Source organism: Anser brachyrhynchus, assembly GCF_964034855.1.
Source record: "Anser brachyrhynchus genome assembly, chromosome: 9".
NCBI lineage: Eukaryota > Metazoa > Chordata > Aves > Anseriformes > Anatidae > Anser > Anser brachyrhynchus.
The window spans coordinates 25,510,885-25,530,965 of NC_137703.1; the positions used below are offsets into that span (position 1 = coordinate 25,510,885).

General features: G+C 36.7%; 1 long non-coding RNA gene across 3 annotated transcripts in view; it reads right to left on the reverse strand.

The window, feature by feature from the left end:
* The window catches only part of LOC308199639, a 35,759-nt gene that overhangs the window by 8,474 nt on the left and 7,204 nt on the right, over positions 1-20,081 (reverse strand). For all 3 annotated transcript variants that reach the window (XR_013954790.1, XR_013954791.1, XR_013954792.1), the window contains exon 2: positions 18,449-18,569. This is a non-coding gene — a long non-coding RNA (uncharacterized lncRNA). The remainder of the gene's footprint in view (positions 1-18,448; positions 18,570-20,081) is intronic.

Below are 20,081 nucleotides of genomic sequence, written 5' to 3' on the forward strand. Positions count from 1 at the left end.
CAGAGACTCTCACCCTGAATACAGTAAAGCTTGTAGTTTGCTACCACAGTGAAGAATGCACCTTTAAGATGGTAGCTTTGCTAGGCAGCTGCTTGTGTTGTTTAACGTATCTCTGTCTATTTGTAAGTACTTCCCTACTGAAAAGAAAAAAAAAAAAAAAAAGACCGATGTCTTAACACCTACTGTCAGTTTTAGGGTACATCAGTGGCTTGCTGGTTGAAATACCATAATTGTATTCTGGGTAGGTATGCTGGCTATGCACACAGAGCTATGCTCAGCAGTTTTGACTCCATATGCCTGGTTCCTTAGATATTAAGTTAAGAATATTTTCCAGAAAAATATATCAACTTTCTTTTACCCAGTGGTTGGTGACTAATTTATTGCCTATTTACTGTAGCTTTGTTGTCTGTGATGGCTGGTGAGCAATGTGCCAGCTGTGCCCTCTCTCAGGAAATGTGGAATTGTCTCTGGGTATTACATGAAAGAACAACTCCATGGTAAAAGGTACTGGAAATAAAAACCCTTAACAGCTGTGTTGAGATGATTAGCTACAATTAAAAGACAAAGGAAGGGGTGGGGGAAAGAAACTAACAACAGATTAGTGTTAATATAAATCTAAAGAAAGTGCAAGAGTTCTTGACTCCCATTTTGTAGCTTGTCTTGAAGGTCATGCTTCCTCAGAGATGATGTATGTAAACAACAGCATTTATTAATCTCTATAAGCATCAAATGGAATAAAACAAAAGAAACTTCTAAATATGTTTACTGTGCCTGCAATTCTGCTTCCCTTCTGTGCATAAAATGATGAAACAAAAGTTAACTTTGTAGCATCAGCTGCTCACAGGTAAAGGTTTTCAAACAGACAAGCTGAAAGTATGATTTCCAAGTGTGTATTGATCTTTTATTTATTGAAATAAAAGAGAGGGGAGGGTGGAATACTTGCAATTGATATAGCTTACTAGTGTTGTCCTAGAGACTGCAGTTATTCCTCTGTGCAGGAACACTCATTTCAAGTTGAGACCAAATAATTTTTCCAACACTTTTCCGTCTTTGAATTGTGAGTTGCTGGCAATGCACCTTTCTCAGAACTGGGGTTGAATGATAACATTTTAAAATCTACCATCCTCCATTCAATCCCGCAGTTACCTTGTAAGTCATAGTTCTTTATCAAAAGGTGTGAAGTCCAGACTTCCCAAAGTTTTGGGGCTAAGCAGCGCTTAGTTGAGTTCACGAGCCTGCCTTTATACCATTTATTCTAACCTGCCGATTAAAAGGTTTTGGTTTATCTGGACGTTCATAAAGTCTGAATTAGTCCGCAGTGTATCATAAATTGATTGTAAAGAAAAAGCAATATTTGATCTGTATCTCTATCATGCTCTTTCACATCCTATATGGCATCCTGGGACAAGGAGAAGACAATCTCTAATGGTAAATTGTGGATATTAGAATCATGAAAAATCAAACACATTGTTCTTGGAAATGGGTATGTAATTAGGAGCGGTAGCTGTGATATGAGCAAAGGCAATTCTTTCACCTGTGTGTTGGTAAGGCTGTCAGCAGCAGCCCTGCTTATTTTGGCACTGCACTTCAAGGAAAACATGGACCAAAGACAACAGGACAGATGTAATCTTAGGTTTGATAAACTTTGAAAGAAGGTTAAAGGAGAGGTATGACAAGTCACTGTCTTTTCTGGTATTAAAAAGAAAAAAGACACAGTCCCCCCCACACCCAAACAAACAAGTACAAAACTCAACCATCTGTGTTGTGCCTAGGCTGGCACCATAATCCCTGATGTTAGATTACAGCAGTCAAGGATCTGTGTATTGTGCAGAATGTAGCAAGCAGTTATATGGCTGTGAAGGTTTGGGGCTCAGGACTGGTCTGTGCTGCACTTTGCAACAGCATGTGCCACCTGGGTTGTCTGTAGTGCAGGTTGGATTGCCTGGACCAGACATGATGGCAATTTTCTGCCTATAAGGGTGATCATTGCTGTACAGACAAGCAAATGTGGGTTACCGCCATACATGTGTTCTGGAACGAGATTAAAAAGCTAGTGTCAGAAATGTTAATGTCGGGAATAGCATCTGATATGTTTTCGGTGGGAAGATGGCCCAGATGATCCCTTAAGATGCTTTATAGCTTTCCTGTGATTTGTAAGATAGATATTTTTCAGGAGTTCTTTAAGCCTAAGGTTGGTCATACTGCCCTCAGTGTTGTGATCATGGTACAGCTGGCTCACAGTTAATCTCAGGCTTGTAGATTTCTTCTTTTATAGTTCAGATTTTCTATCTGGAAAATGAAACTTAATGAGAAGCTTAAAGAATGGCCCACACCAGTGGGTTAATAGAGAGCAGAGTGAGTTTACAGCAGGGAGGAATGTGGAACAACAGTATCTGGAGTAGCACTTAGAGCTTCTGTCTTTACATTGCAGTTTGTTTTTTATTTTTATTGAATTTTTGTTACCTCTTCATCAAAGCATTAGTAGAATTTGTTGTTCTTTGGTGGTCTTTGTACTTGCCTTTCACATTTGGCAGGTTGTTTCTTCCACAAGTTGGAAGAAATAGGATTACGTGAAAAAAATAACCAAAGAGGAAGTGAAGAAAGGTAAGATAAAAGTAATGGAGACAGTTCAGTTGTGAAGAAGGAGGGGGGGAAAATTTCCCAACTAGTAAAAAATAAAGGCGATCAGAAGAAGTGTGACAGAGGGCAGAGAACAAAGACATATAATAAAACTCAGGAGGTGCAGTCTGTAATTTTTGTCTGATCCTGTACCCTCCTATTCCTTTTATATGGCTACAGTGAAGCAATATATGGTTTTAAATAAAAAGCACACTTCTTGTAGAGTCCTGGAATTCTGTGTACCTGATGATAAATGCGCTTTTATCTCAAAATTACAAAGGCCCGTACTGAAGTCTTCCAGTCTATATAAGAAAATATATAGCTGCTTTACTGTCAGAGCACAGGTGGGGTTGAGACACCTTTTAGCCCTCGGTTTCCCTTCTTCTGTGGCTAATGGTTTTTAATGGTTGCTTGGGCGTAGCTGGGCTGGCCATGGTGGTGGCAGAAGACCCACAAGACATCTTTCTTGAATCCCACCTTCCTGCAATTGCAGAGATGTCGGCACTAGCAAGATGCCACCTGCATGATCTGATGGATGCTCCCTTGGCTGGCCACGTAGTATTCCTGGGGACCTAACCCTGCTCCTTTCCTGCTCTTAATGGCCAGTCTTCTAGGGAGAGCATACCCCAAGGTCAGGGTTGGTGTGTTGATGTTTCTGTTTCAAGGTTTAAAGGGCACAAAAAAGTGAATGTTCTTTCTTGCTGGACATCTTCGTGTCTGTCAATGATAGGTTGTTTATTTGAGGGTCGGGTGGGAGTGTTACTTCTCAGTTATCTTCTGTGTGCTTTTTATAAAAATTAGCTGAAAACTTAACAAATACCCATTTGTTTTGCTCTTTCTTGAAATTGTTACTGTAAGAAGTTCAGTAGTTGTTACTTAAGTTAAACCTGCTCTCTGCAAGTGATAAGTTAGAAAGGGAAAAACTTGAAATAATTATTAAAAATAAAAAAAGCTAAATATACTAATAAAGTCTTTACAGTGAAGAAACAACATGAATATTTCATTCCTTATGCTCGGGAGCAACCATTTCAGTATGTTTGAGTAGCTTTGACACAACAAGTGCAACCAAGGTGGGGTTGTATGGGAAGGTAATGGGTGCCACCTGATGCAGAGGGCAGCTCTTGCAGCACTGGAGTGCTCTGGTGATGCCTCAATATCTCATCTCATTGACTGCTCAACAGGTGACAGATCTAAAGAAGGTGTTTCAGAAACTCATTCTAAGAAGCAAAACACAAATTATATATTTTTTAATTATTATTTCCAAACTGTACTTATATTACTCATACACCACTGCCTTTATTTTCTCAGTATTATCACTTATTATTATTGGTATATGCAATTTAATAACACAGTTCACAGTTATACATATTGTATAATTGTTATACAATACAATTGCTTTATGAATGTTATCTTAGTAGCTTTCTTCTGATTTTACTTCAGAATCTTTTATCTTGTTCAGTTCTTTCTTTTGTACAGTTTTCATAACAAATGGAAAACTAAAATGAGATAAAATACCACTCCTTTTCATCCTGTTTTGCCCCATGGTACCCCCCTACTTTTTTTTTTGTTAGATCACAACTAACAGTGGGCTCTTGGGTATGTATTATTTCAGTAAGGAGAACCAAGAGAGTGTGTGAGAGTGATTTCTTGAATAATATGCTTGAAGAAAAGACTTCTGAAGATATGGCGTGCAGTGCTTCAGGCTAATATGCAGCCTGAATGCCTAACCCTTGCTTTCAGTTACTAAATTTGATTCAGGGTGAGTTATGTTCTTTTCTATTAAAAATAAATAAATAAAATACTCCCCCCTCGAATCTTATAGGAACAAGTGGACTAAGTGCTAGGAGTGCACATACAATTATTGTAGTCTTGATTCTGTTTCACTTCTTAAAGCCAACAGATGTTTTAGGAACTGTAATTTGTTGGGGGTAGGAATATGTTTCTCTTTTTTTCTACTGGTTGTTGAAATTAATATATTTCTAGTCACGTATCACTAATCTCTTTAACTTGTCTTCAGGTGAAATGGCTTTCTCGTTTACAGTAATGTGCTCTTATTAAGAGGAGTAGACTTCTTTGCTAACATTTAAGTCTTTGTATTCTATACTACTTTTGCTTTCCAAGCTTGAGTGGTGACAGGTACTGCTTTTTATCTGCACTAAAAAGTTCATAAATTCTCCAGCCACTTGGAAGAAAAAGGAGCAATTATTTGGAGGGGAGAAGAAAACTTCAAACATAAAGCTAAAATGAGACTAGCTGTTGAATGGAAGACATGAATTACTGCCCTAATGTCATCTGTCTTAAAAATTTCAAGGTGGAAGTGGTTATCTTAACCACAGGTTACCATGAAAGGAAACTAATAGCTTATAGCTGGTTGTGCAGCAGCTTTATTTGCATACACATATTTAAGACTAAAACTTAACACAGTTGACATATACCCAATTAAAAAATTGTGTAGAAGCTAGGTTTCCTTGTGAAAGTCTTTCCTGTAATGAAGCATGTGACAGGAGTTATAAAGGAGTTGTTTGTATTAAGAGGAACTTTAGAATGCAAATTAAAGGAATTAGCAACTTAAATGTATTTGGAGTAAAAAACAATTATTTTGATGCATACAGTTTTGCCTAATCTCCCAAGCTTCTAACCATGTCAATAAAGACTTATGTTGAGAAATAACTTTCTAAACATTTCCTACTTTTTTTGAAATTATCTCTATTTTATTAGGAATATCTCAACCTTTCCGTTGCGAAATGTAATTTAGTCTTAAGTAACTTTCTTTATAGGTTAGAATGGACTATTGGAATATGCTCAGAATACCTGTCTTGTATTATTAGTGCTTTGCAGATTAAAAAAAAAAAAAGGCAGTAGTTAATGGCATTGTTCCAACTGTAAGTACCATCTGCTGATCTTTAAAAATGGGTTAATTGGCACAAAAACAAAGACCAAATTTGTCAGGGAGAGGGGCAGAGAGAAAAGAAACAATGAACGTGAAGAAAGTCTCTATTCTAGTAATAAAAAATAATTTTGAGTGTAATGTTATACTTTATATGCCATCTGAGTCATCTTACTGTATTTGTATGCTTGTAATTTAGCCTAACCTGTACTTTCTGAATTCATCAATATAAGAAGAACCCAGTGAATGAATGCCTATTACATGCAAGATCTATGGCTTGGGGACAATTTTATTTTACTCATAAATTTTAATATCTATTCTCCTACTACAGTGAAAATAATGAGCCTGTAGTGGCTTTGTCCATCATTACAGAGAACTTTCTTAAAGCCACAAAAAGGAGTTGTGACTAATTGGGGTTGACCCACAAATCTGAGATCAACCTTTTCCTCAGTTTTGTGTCTGATACCAAACACCCTTTGGACAGCATTAGCTTATATCCCGCTATGAGAATGATTTTGCTTTTTTCCATTTGTCATAATTTCTTGATGTTTTCTTATAGAAAGAATGGATCGAATCAGTTGGTTTTTTTTTTTAATTATCTTGAGCAGCAAAGTATGGGTTTGGTTTTGTTCATAAGTGAAATACTGTAATTTTTAGGTTACCTTTGATCATGAATTGATTTTGAAAAAAATAAAATTTTATTTGTAGGATTATTAGCAATCAAGCTGAGTAATTCTTGGTGGATTTTGGTGCGGTCTTCTTGCCAAACCACCTCAGACATATCTAAAACCTAAACGATAAATTTCTAATGTTCACTTGTAGAAGTTAATCGTGGCTTTAAAAGCTTATCCAATCCACATAAATCTACACATGGAATATCCACTGGGAGTCAGCCATCATAAAAAAATCAAGAAGTTCAGCCTTTTAAATCTATAGGATCATCTGCCAATATTCTCTGAATATGTATTCAGAATATAAACATGGAAAAATAAACATTTCTGTCTGAGTGGAAGACATCTGCTCTTTTAGCTGAAACCAATAAATGAGCTGGGTACTCAGGCCTCCAAAAATCCTGTCCTTAATATTATTACTGATTACTTGGCTCCAAAGTTCTGAAATGATCATTTTATTTCACATTTTTAAATAAATTTTAGATCAAGCTCTAATGAACTTAATGTTCAGGTTGCATATGCATATAATTATTCTAACTGCAGGAATCATAAATTTTGTGTATATTTCAAACAGTGTATTAAAAACAATGTATTAAAAAAAAGAATTGGATAGTAGAAGACATCAGGAAAAGCAGTGGCAAACATCTTGAAATTAAAAGTGAACAGTCCTATAACAGTACATGGAATAAATTCCTGTATTGTGTGTTATATAAATTTAACTTGGAGAAGGAAAAAAGCTTTTAGAAAAGCTTTTTTAGCCAATAATTGCAAGACTTAATTTACTATTTTCTTTAAACTTTCAAGATTAACATTGCTTTCCAACCTTAATCTTATTCTTTAGAAACGTATAATATCTATTTTTTCTAGGTTTTGTGTTGTCTTGAAGTCAGAAGTGTTCATTCTTTCCGGTGTGTCCTGAGACATCTGTCTGAGGAACCAGGATGATCAGGAAATCACACTTGTCACTGAATCTCAAATATCTATGTCCTTAAAGTTTAGCTCTGTCTTCATTCACCCAAGTCTGCTTTTTAAAGTTATTGGAGTAGTTTATGTTCAACAGTTCTTTGAGCGACATATTATGCCCAAAGTGGAAGGGTAAAGAAATTTGTTGTCAGAAAAAAAAGTGGTGTTTTCAACCAACTATAATTTTCTGAGGCCTAGTCAGAGTTTTGTGAGGCCTAGTCAGAGACTTCAGGCTAGTGCTGCTGTGTACCCACATAAAGGCTTGCTTCCTGGGCTGCTTCAGCCAATTTTTTTATTTTTATTTTTTTTAATATTTTCACAAAGTAACTTATTTTACTCACAGAATCACATAATAGTTGAGGTTGGAAGGGACCTCTGGAGATCGTCTGGTCCAACCCCCCGCTAAGCAGCGTCACCTAGCGCATAAATACTCTTCATTTACAGTCAAGCTTTCCTTTTAATTCAAATTACGTAGATTATTATTATTATTATTTGCTTCAGTACTTGCTCTGACCTTCCCTTTTCAGTTTCTGAATATGAAGTTATGGTTAGTCTTTGTCCTGTTGTTGCTCCCACCAGTCATTGTCTCTCTTAATTACCACAAATTTTCCTTGCTTTCCTAGTTCACATTTAACAATGGAAATACTACTGGCCTTGCACCAGTGGGCAGGTTGTTGAGGATCCTTGCCAGAAAGAACATTTTGCTGTTGTGCATTAAAAGTCTGCTTCTAAACCTTGCACTTATACGTTAAATAAACACAGTATTCTGACAGCATCTCAGATTTTGATGTGTACGCAGTTTTTCAGATTCATCTGTGCAGTGCTTCTCACCCTAATTGACATGTTTCTTCCTGGTCACCTACTGCTGTCTGCTTTTTGTCACTACCCATACAACAGGCAGCTGCTGATGTTCTTTGTTCATAATTTTTATGAAGGTCACTTTCTGTGGAAAGACATGCTAGCATTTGCTCTGTCAGCATCCCCAGTTTGGTGTTCAGACACCTATTTTTTTTTTGTTTCATCAGTGATTTATTTTCTGCAGAAGGCAAATGATAAGTGAAATAATAATATGATGTATTCATCTAAGTATCAGGATTGAAAAACAAAAGCAATTAACTCTTTGAGTGATAATGACCATTGGTTTAACATCTAATTATTCATTCTAATAACTAGGATGATGAGTTAATGTTATATAGCTCACATTGTTTGTATATTACATTGAACTGTGGAAATATCACAACTGGCATATTATCCTTGGATGGTATTAAATCAATCTGTTTGAAAAAATTAATACTCCATCTCATTTGCCGAAATATCACAGTAATTTTCTTAATTCTCTCTTTCATATGGGTACTTTATGAATATGCTTTTACTTCATTTTCCTGACAGGTCTATTTTTTGAAGAGGATTTTAGCTTGGATCAAATTCATAAACATCATGGATTACAGTCAGTGATTTGATATTTGAGGTTTAAATCGGTGACCAATTTTCTTTGATTTCAGTACAACTTTGATCTCTGCACTTTCACTCATAAGCAGAACTTCTATTCAATGGGGATGCTTAAGTTAGAAAAAAAGGCAAATAAACCCTCTAAATTTTAAATAAGAAAATAGAATGATCTCTGTCAAAGCATTGTCTTCAGTTTTGATCTTTTTTACTATTTTTTTAGGTGAAAACTATAGAAAATGTTACAATTTTTAAGGGTATATTTTGAAAATCAGAAGATATTAATTTTGATAAATTCCGTGAATATTTGTTTCAGTAAATTGTTTTCATGAATAACATTAATTTAAAAAGCTACTGAGTTCTCAGTTAAGTTCACAGGGTTGATAATTAATGTAGGTGTCTCTTGGAGCTTTCTAATTGTTGGCCATTATATTTAGTAGGTGTAATTAATCTTTGGGGACAGTGATTTATGCAGTTTTATATTTTTTTTAATAAAAAAAGGCCAGTCATTCAACTGAAGATGAACAATATTGAATGCATCTGTATTTTAGGTTGGATCAATACAGACCACTGGAGCAGTCAGTATCATAAAGTAGTGCTGTTTTTAGGTGTGTATTGCATAATCTCAAACGTAATCTGTTATTTCTTACAACTGCTTGGGCCATTGCAAATTTTCGCTCTAGTACCGTGTCAAAAATCTCCAGATCAGATATCACAGAAGTTATGTGGGGCTGTCATTAAACTGCATTCATTACTTGGAATCTGTGTTGTTAAATGTTTCACTTCTCTTCCTGATTAATTCCTAGTGGAAGTCATATGATAGGCTACATACAAGCATACCGGGAGGCTAAGTGAAAGAACTGAAGGAATGCTATCAATTTTTTTTTTCTTTTTATCCTGTTTCTCAGTGATTAGAAGAAAGAGAACATGGCCAGGTATTGCTGCTTTCCAATGGTTTGCACTTTTTTAGGGTGAGGAAAAAAAAGTGTGAACAGTGAGAAGTATCTGGCAGAAGCAATGAAGGCTAAAGAAATAATGCTGTTCTGCTAACCATGTGTTCCTTTTTCTCCTTATGGAAAGTGAAATGCTGGAATGCATAATCAACAGCTTGGAGAGAGAGACAGCTCTGCAGATTCCCCAGCTCTCTGAAGTCTGGGGGATGGCTGTGTGCTCTTTGTGGCTGTGGTGGTTTCACCATGCTGCGCCACTCCTTGCTCTCACTCCCCTTCCTCAAAGTAAGATGGGGAGAAAATAGGATGGAAAGGGCTCAAGGGTTGTTATAAGGCCAGGGAGATGGCTCCCCAATTACTGTCATAAGGAAAACAGACTCAGGATAAGGGAGATTAATATATTACCTATTGATGACAAGCGAGAGCAGTGAGAAACTAAAAACAACCTAAACCCACCTTCCCCCCATCCACCGTCTTCTACCTCCTCCCCTTGAGCAGCACAGGGGAACGGGAAGTGGGGGCTGCGGTCAGTCCCTATACTCCTTCTCCACTGCCCCCACACGGTCACTCTCTGTTCCTGCTCCGCATGGGGTCCCTCCCATGGGATGCTCCTCTCAGAGGCCAGTCCTGCAGACCCCCCCACTACCAGAACCTTGCCACGTACATCCAGTACAGTGGCTTTGACAGTGAAGGTCACAGACGTCAGAAGGTCTGTCTGTCATGCAAGTTCTACCATGCTCCCTGGTAGCCCTGGGGACGTGGTCACAGTTTTATTTTGTTAGTTTCCCTTTGGGTCTTCTTTGTGGTGCTTTGGATTTTGTGGGGTGGGTTGTAGCTGAGGACAAGAAAATGATGGTGGGTGGAAATGTGTTTTTGATAGAATTACTCATTGTCTTGGATTTAGGTAGAAATGTGATGACTTTATTGATTTGGGAGGTGAGTTCTAAACCCAAAGATAGTTTATTTTAAAATAACCATTTTGTTGTTGAAATAAAGCACAAAAGATCAGTAGCAGAATAGCTTCCTGTAACATTTTCAACATACTAATCCTTGTCCTTGCTGCTGTTGGCTACAGACACAATTGAGTGATTATCACGCTCTTTTGAGAATATTTTAATGTTACGTTTGAATTATGTTGTATAACCTTCAATGCAAAACTGTAATGAAAGGCAATGTTTGTATATGATGAATATTTCTCCCTGATGGCTGCTTTTGTAGAGAAGTTGGCTCCTTTCTGACAAGGGTGCGCTACTCTGCTGCTGCTCTTCGTGTTTTTCGAATGGAAGCATTTTCATGCTAATTTAATGAAAGCATTAGCAGTTTGCCATTTGGTTACGGCAGGGCTAGGATTTCTCTCTTGGGATAGTAACTCTATGCCAACCAGTCTCATCAGTCCTTCAAGAATATTCTTTTCTGATTTCTATCCTATGGTGATTCTACCAGTGAAGTATCTGGAATTCTAGACAATGTTCCAGGCATACTTATAGGGATAAGTTGTTAAAAATAAAAAATACAAGTCCAGTCAGCAGTTGCTATTGCATACTACTGTTGTACTGGCTTTTTTAAAAAATATTTTAGTATTACAAACGTTTGTTTCCCCTTTTACTTCATTATACTGTGCTGCTGGTAAAGACGCACAACCGTGAATTTTAAATGGTGCTCTAAGATCAGGTAAAAATACCCCAGTACACCAGAAGTGGATCAATATGAGCTTTTAGTGGTTTATAACCAAAAGTTTGGAAGTAAAAGCTCTCACTTCTATTCAGTCACTAGCACTGTAGTAAAGTAGGCTTATGTCTTTCAGGTTAATAGCATGCTCAGGAAAAACAGGCAAAAGAATATTAATAATAATAATAAAAAAGTAGATCCAAATTAACAGATTTTTTTTCCTCTCTAGATCTAGTGCTATTTGAAGCTTCCAAAGGAGCGTTATTAAAAACACCTCAGAATTCCTATCAAGCAATTAAATAATCTTTTATTGCAAACATTTTTGTGACTGAACCTGTGCAACCACAAAGACTTCTTACACAAATGCTTAAGACCTCTTACTTGATTTAAATACCTTTTCTTTGCACAGCCTGAATCATACACTGGCTTATAGCCTTTTACAACTGCTGTAATGAAAATCGCTAGTACTTTATCTTTTTTTCACTTTCTCCTTATTTTAGCTTTTTCAAGTGCTTTTTTTATAGTGCCTCCTTTTCCTATCTTCCAGTATTATATTACACTCTTCATAACGTGGTCATAAGACCATGAATTTTTGTGGGATTTCAGTGAAAATAAGCATCAGCAGATCTCTCTTTCCCTTACATGAGTTCCATCCTTTTAAATTCTACCAATGCTGGAAACACATTAATTAAGCAGTTCAGAATTCTTTTTTCCTATGTCTTGCAACTTTGAGGTATCTTTTTTTTTTTTTTAAATATATTCCTGTGTCAAGATCAAAGTAGGATCTTTCAAATCTTTTGGAGAAGGAAGAGGAGGAATGATAACTCATCCACCCTCCAGGGGATATTAAACACCTTACTGATTATTGCTGAGGGACATCTGAACGTAGATCACTTTTGTCAGATGGATTCCAACCAGCTGCAGTCTGGAATGGGAAGTGTGGTCCCCTGTCAGCCTCGCAGGTGTACCTGACCAGCTTCATAAGTGAATTCAGATTCACTTTGAAAGCAAAGGCTGAATTACCTGTTTCACACTTCCTTTGGAAGACTACAATCAATCAACTCCTCATAAATTTTTCAGCTGTGAAGTCATGCTCCACCACCTCTACCCTTCTCATGGTTCAGTGTAGCAGAATAAATATTTAAGGAAGAGATTTCTCTGAGATTTGTCCTGTGATCAAATTATTTTACTGATAAGTTGATACAATACAGTGATGCACGAGGACAGTGGAGTGATAGAGTACATCAACAGGATAAGTTAATTTAAAAAATATATTAAAGCCTTGCATTTTTTTTAAAGACAAAAAAATAAGTAAAGCTCCGCAGTGGGAGCTGGGTAAGCTAAGAATAGGCATTAATTTCTCTGAGGGAAAGGGGTTATTATTGGGGAGCTAAAAGAAAAATTAATCTGCATTGGAAGATGCATAGTAAGGTGGCCGACAACTTACACCATAGGAATTAAAGAAAAGGGTTAAATGACACAGTAAAAGATCTAAACAAAATGTTCTATTACTTGCAGAAAAAAATGCTGATACATGGGTACACCAAACTTGTATATTCTTCCTGCGGGACATAGCTGTTGGCAAGTTTGTTTTCTAACCACACATCCAACTTCAGCAAAAGCAAATGCTTGATGTACAAAGCTAGATAAACTTGTACCTGATTGGGTGGGGTGATAAAAGGATTTTGAAATAATTTAAACATAGAGATTACTAAGTTAGAATTGTCATTTGCCCTTTTCATTATTCAGCTTGCTCGACATAAGATTTATCTCTCTCTTTCTGGAGAAAAATAGGAAAATTAAAAAATAAAACTTGTAGCATTGGTTTTGGTGTTTTGGCAGTTCCTTTGCTAGTCCACATGGCTGATGATAAGGCACAGGCTGAGAATACAAGGTTTATATTGAGCTGTTTGGTGACACCTTTCTACTACTCTTAACTTTCCTCAAATATGCCTAATTGGTTGCAAAGGCATTATTGTTTCTTGAACAAGTTGCTCTAATTTGAGCCAATTAGAATATAATTACAGTATTTTATGCTTAATTAGACTCTCAATTATTTTCTTCAAGGTAAGGTTATCCCTGTGGCTCTGTATTTTGAGATCACTTGTCTTCCACTGGAAGACAAAAAAAAAAAAAAGGTGAAATAAAAGGGCCTCTAAATTCAAAAAGTGCTGCTATTTTTAAGTTCATTAAATAACTGTTCGGGAACTTGGCTCTTCCATAGTTAATTTCTTCCAGATCATTGGAATGAGAACCATATGGTGGCGATTCGCTGCACTTGCATTTCTCAGGTTGCTCCATTATTTCCTTCACAGTGTTCAATCTCTTTTAAGGCCACACTGTGAATTCTTATGAGAAGTGCTCTTGGAATAGAAATTTCCTCATTATCCCTTATGATAAAGGCTTGTGCCAAAAAGTCCTTTAATTTCTTGTCCTTACTTTTAATTCCACACAGATGCCTAATCCAAAAAATGCTCAGAATTGCTCACACATTCACCTTGATATTAGAGCATTTAGATACTTCCCTGCATACAGAAATCTCAAACCCACGATACGATGCTGACTTCTCAAATACTGATGTTTGTGAGCCAACTCTGGACTACTTTCTTACATATTTAAAGGTATTGCGTTCTGTGTGAACAATTCTGCTCTTATAGGCCTAACTGAAAAAGGAATGAATTGTAAAAATATTTAACAATGAAAAATGAGGGGAATAAAATACTTCCATGCCCATGAAATCTTGATGTTTAAGCGCTGCTCCGTGGTAATTCCAGTGGGAGTGCATCAGCAATGCATTTGTCCCAGTACCATCAGCCTGGATTAGTGTGGCTTTGATGTTAGACGCAGATGTGACCTTTGAGGTCACCTACCAGTAAGAGACTTTTCTTTAATGTTTGCTCATAAGGAATAGATATTGCATAGATACTGTATTCTTTCACTTACAAGAGCCTTATTAAACCCGTATGTTCAATATGCTGAATATTGATTATATTCAGTGTGCTGAACTAAACAGCAGATCTTTATTTTTTTCAATAGCAGCTGATACTTGGTGTACTTTGAACATCTACGGGATACTTAAGTGTATAAAGAAAAATAATTACACTATTCTGTTTCTTAATGGATACTAAGTAGGTATTTGAGATTATTTTAAGTATATATTTCCAAATATAATCAGCATATGCTATTATGCTGCAAACTATATTTAATAAAAGTTACTGAAAAATTAGAAGTGTGGCTACTTTAGGAGAAGGAAGAAAATTTTTAGTTAATAGATGTATTCAACTATATTTAAATAGAAAAATTGAAGAAATTGGGTCTAGACATAATGTCATGTAACACCTCAAGTTCTTGGACTTTTCCTAGTGCTACAGCACAAGAATATTGTATCAAAGAATGATAAGGATATATCTTTCAGAAATAAGACCTTGATATATTATTTATTCCATAGAAACAACAGGCTTTTTGGCTGCTTTGGAAGACCACAGTGGCTACATTAAATTTTCAGGGGGAGAAAATTCTGACTCAAATCAACGTCACTTAAATATCTTTTGTTATACAGGTTTTAACCAGTGACAGTTCTCTGTGTGTTGTGCCCTGAGATACTGCATTTTTTGCAGCATTTTTTGGTGGATCAGGTTGGACATTAGGAAAAATTTCTTCTCAGAAAGAATGGTTAGACATTGGAACAGGTTGCTCAGGGAGATGGTGGAATCATTGTCCCTGGAGGTGTTAAGGAAAGGGTACATGTGGTACTTAGGGATGTGGTTTAGTGGGCAACATTGGTGGTAGGAGTGTGGTTGGACTAGATGATTTTAGGGATCTTTTCCAAGCTTAATGATTCTATATGTCAGCACTGCTTATTTCTCTGTATCTACATCAGGGGAGCTGTGAAGAGGTGTGGAGGGGATTATTTTATATTTTTATCTGGCAAAACCCTATTCAGTCGCTAGGTCTTAATGTTTAGAAGGAGAGGAGGGGAGAGAAACTTTCACCTCCTGATGACAGATGCAGTTATTTCATTTTAATACTAATACTTTATACTTGAACTTTTGAAGAGCTGACATCATCTAGAGGAAAAAGGCTTGATCTTTCTCACTGAGTACTCTTTTTTATCAGTAGCAAAATGAATCACCATCCTTACGATTAACTACATTTGAGATTTAAATGTACAGACACTTATAGGGGCCTGAGGTTCACCCAGATGGACTGACATAAAATGGCAGGAAATTACATCAATTTGAGACTGCCCCTACTCTAATTACATCTGCTATACGGCATTTAGTGTTATAAATCTCAAATTCGTGACAGAATAACACTTTCTGAACCACCTTTTCACTGCCAACTAATGCAATGTGTAATTCCACCTGCCTGGGATCTATTCTTTGGGATTTATATCCCCTGCAGGTGGTAGAGAGATGCTGCAGCACTGCAGATGTCCAAAAATCTATGCAGATCCCTGTGAGCTTATTGTCTAGCAGCTGCTGATGGAGACTAATGGCACCCAACTATTTATATACCCAGCAATTATGTTTTCTAATTCACTGGTTTTAGCGGCGGAGAAAACTGATCTCTCTTGCTGCCTGGGGCTTTGAAACCTTGAAACTTGCTCATAAGTGTTGCAATTCTTAACCTAATCAGCAGTGCTAGAAATTGAAAAAATGCTTTGGAATGAAATGTTTTTTTGTTTGTTTGTTTGTTGTTTGTTCTAAAGTGATGTGCTAATCTCTTATCTTGAAATTGTTTTTCTGCCATAAAGGAAGAATTTTTGTTGCAAAGAAGAGAAGGACATCTGCAAAGCTGTTGATATAAAGTAACATTGTTAGGGTTAGTTTCTAGTTTTGTTTGTTAGAACTCCAAAAGCTAGTATCAATTTGCATAGTATCCCCAGATTATATTAATACCTGTTTTTATATCCCTTCAAAAAAATCCAGAACTATTTCTAATCATTCTGATAATTTTCTGTTTAGTTTGAGTCCCTGTATTTTTCTTTGGTTCTTCATGCTACATGTGGATTTTCCCTAAATGTAATTATGTTCATTTTTCCATGCATTTCTGACATGCTACAGTCCTCTATTTAATCTCATTAGTGAAGTCCTAATAGCGCTTTTGACAAAGGCAATATTACCTGCATTTTTTTAACGTTGATTAGTGTTCTATGACATTTCATCTGCTATTAGTGGTTCCAAAGCAGGGATACAGAAAGGAGTTCAAAGTAGTTCTGTACAAGTGAATGAATCAGCCTGCAGTGTTTTAATCTGGAAAAGCAGTTATGAAGCAAAATTAAACAAGGTGGGTACTGTTTTATGAAACCTAGATCGATTAAACATACCTGTAGCTGTACTAGAAAAAAAAAAAAAGTTAGTTTCTCTTTTCATGAGTGAACTGAGATAAAACATGAAAAGTTAACACAAGGAAACCTTGTTAGTTTTCAAATCTGCAATTTAATTTTTAATGCTACTTAACAAGCCCTGTTTAGCATGAGGGGTTAGCTAATGCAGTTTCTGTTAGCATTTTTATTGTAAAAACACAAACAGCCTTCAAAGAAATGTAACACATACTTCTGTGTAAATCAGAACTAATCAAACATCTACGACTTAACATTTTATGTGTACTGGGAGGTATGGGTAAATAAGCAACAAAGGAGAGCTTAAGCGGTGGCACTTTTCTGTGCTTCCCTACTTTCAGCCATTCACCATCCATATGTCTCATGTATGTTTAGTGATCCATTGCTAATCTCTTCAGAAGAGAACAAAGTATACATAACACTTAATTTTCACCTGTTTTTTGGCACAAATGCTTTACCCACAATGCATGCATACATCTGATTTGTTTCAGAAAGCTTATGTAATTTGGTTGTATGGTTTGAGGATTTTTTTTTTCCTTCAGGGATGTCTGTGCAATAATAAGCAAACAGCTTGCATTAGAAATAATAAAGCCTAGCATTATTTCAGTAAATGTCATGGTATTAAAAGGATTTAGAAACAGATAAATGGGTAATGTAGAAAAAGCATCTCTGAAGTTCTGCAGAGTGTTTATGCAATACAGAGGGTCCCTAGGACAAGATTTGGCTAATATTCAGCTGTTCCAATTTCCTGTTCTAGCATCCTTTGGATCTTCCTTCTAAACGTCTATTGAGCAATAGCGTTAGGTAGCGTTCTCAAACAAGAGGTTGTGTTTTGCATTCTGCACTTATCCAGGTATTGTGTGAGATTTTGGAGAAAATTTTAGCTCAGATAATCCAAGACTGGTTTGGCAACGAGTATGGTTGAATTTCTGTGAAAAGTTGTTGCTAACTAGCTCTGGGTTATGGATAACTCAGGAAGGTGAGACAAACCTTGGGCTGCATTCAGCTCCACGCTGCTGGCTAAGGGTGTTGTGAGGGCTTTCGTCATCAAGCCAGCTATTCTTGGAGTCCACTGAAAGGACTGGGACTGAGCATCAAGTAGCAGAACATCACAAAAATAAACAGCCTCCTCCTGTTCTGTCTCTATCACTTTATGGTCAAGTAAATGGTTAGAGAGGAAGCTTGCTGTGTGAGAGGTTACTTGAATGTTATGGAATTTGAAATTTAAGTAGTTGTAAGTACCCAATTGTTGCTTTTACATTTTGGGAATAGTTTTGTATTGTTCTTTTACTTTTCCCCAGTGCTTTAAATAATTCATTTGGATGCTGCAGTTCAAAAGCAGAATGAGAGAGACACTTAGAAGTCATGAAGCTAGGTGTTTGATTTTAGTGCATGTAAGGTTCCAGCTGATGAATTCCTAGTAGGATGCATGCTGAATTTTGTACCTAGGCAGACTGAGTATGAAAACATACCCTTTTCCTGCATGCTACAGAGCCTGTGTGGTTTTTCTTTTTTTCTCTTCTCAAAAAACAAAATAGCAGCAACAACAACAAAATAAAACAAGAAGCATACATTGCATTTTTAAAGGTCAAAGAGTCTGCATGGAGTTGTACCCCATTCACACCCTATCGAACTTCTGAATGTTGCTAAATGTCCTGAGAAATAATACATATCATCACTGGGTCAGAGAAACTGGGAGTACTCAGACATACCAAGGACTATGTACTCCCAATTTTTTTGATCCCCATGAATTAGAACTACTCAAACTCAGTAACTAGTGGCAACTTCTTACACACTTTTTCCTCATCTAGCTAAAATTAAACCCATTGCTCTTGTCTTTGTGTCCCTTCAGATCAACCTTTTTCTGTTGTTGTTTCACTATGCACATGTTGTCCCTTACCTTTGACTGAATGTTGCTTATCCTTTAGATTGGAGAGGGTGCATTCCCAAGCTAATGCTTTGTGTACTGCTGGAGTTATCAATCCATCTGAGTTTGAATTCAGGATCTATCACTTCAGCAGCTAAATAAAGGAAAGGGAACAAATATGAACCACGTGGTATGTGCTTACTGGATGCCATCCAAAACTGTAACTATGTAAGAAATGTAGACTAAGATTCTGCATATGAAGCAAATATTCAGACTATATACGGGAAGGTCCTCATTGAAAATTAAACTTGGGGTGTGTGTATACTTTTGAAGTGGTGACGGGCTCCTGGACTAACTGGGCCATAAGCATTGGGAAAAATTCAGTTAATGTCGGCTTTTATTTTCAGTTGTCTTGATATCTTTACTATTGATCACTGATCAATGAAGAAGTAATACAATTCCCCCTGAGGAATGTTGTGATGCTGACATATCAGCATTATTTACAAACTGTTCAAAGCATCTCAGCCAGAAATGTATGGGATATTAAATAACATTAAGTCACAAAAGGATGCAAATTAGTTTTCTCCTCTCTAGTGATTTACAAGGCTTTCATCGTTTGTGAATTTTGAAAATTAAATTTCATTCTGGGTCAGAGAAACTGCATGTTAATCTATTATCTGCAAGCACTGTTTCAAGGGCAAAGTGTGACCGAAGTCCTTTTTCGGTTTATCAGAAATTTATGCTTGGGAATTCAACATTATTTCAATCAACTACCACCTTTGAGTGTAAGTTCCTTTGATGGCTGCTTAGGTAATATTTATTTCTGTGCCATTTCTGTTAGAAATAATGAACAATACAAACTCGAATGAAAGAGATACACAGGTGTAACAATCCAGTGAACACAAGGCTCTTGTTCTGAGTGTTTGGAACAGAAATCAGAAGCTTTCATTTAGTGCTAGGCTGTAATGTTTCCTAGGGTTTTAAGCATAGTATTTAGTACTTTAGTGAATTGCAGTGATAGAATTTGTTTAGTGAAGTCACAGGTGTTTTGCCTAAGGAAATCCAAAGACCATAAGTGTGCAGAATGCGAATCATTTGAGACTCATCATCTTAATCATCCACAACTCAAGTGCTTGTATACAAAATGAATTCATCCTAGAGAGACTGATTTCTCTCTGTGGCCATGCTCAGAGTCCTTGCCAAGAATTTGCACAGGGATGTGCTGGAGCTCCAGTGCAGTTACACACCCTAAGAAAACAGAGGACGAAGCTATCTCGTCTGCCTCCTTACTGGCAGTTGGGAACTGGTTTTGTGAGCACTTTTATATTAGTTTAGAGTAAATAGTTTCCCTAAAGAAGTGCTGAAGGCGATTTGGAGGCAGTCTGTTGGCGTTCACTGAGACAGACTAACAGTACTCTTGAGCTCATCTGTATTTGAGAAGCCATTTTAAAGACCGTGGTCTTGGTGCAAGTGAAAAGGGGTGCTTTGCACAACAAATGTACACAATGTTCATGTTGGCAGTTACATTGGGAATGAGCTCGGGCTTCTGAACTACATTGCATAGCTTAGTGTCACGCTTCTTTGGGTGGTATTGGAGACAGCAAGGTAAATTCTGTTTTGTCCCGCTGCAAGATAAACCGCATGGGTATTTTCTGTTTATATGTCC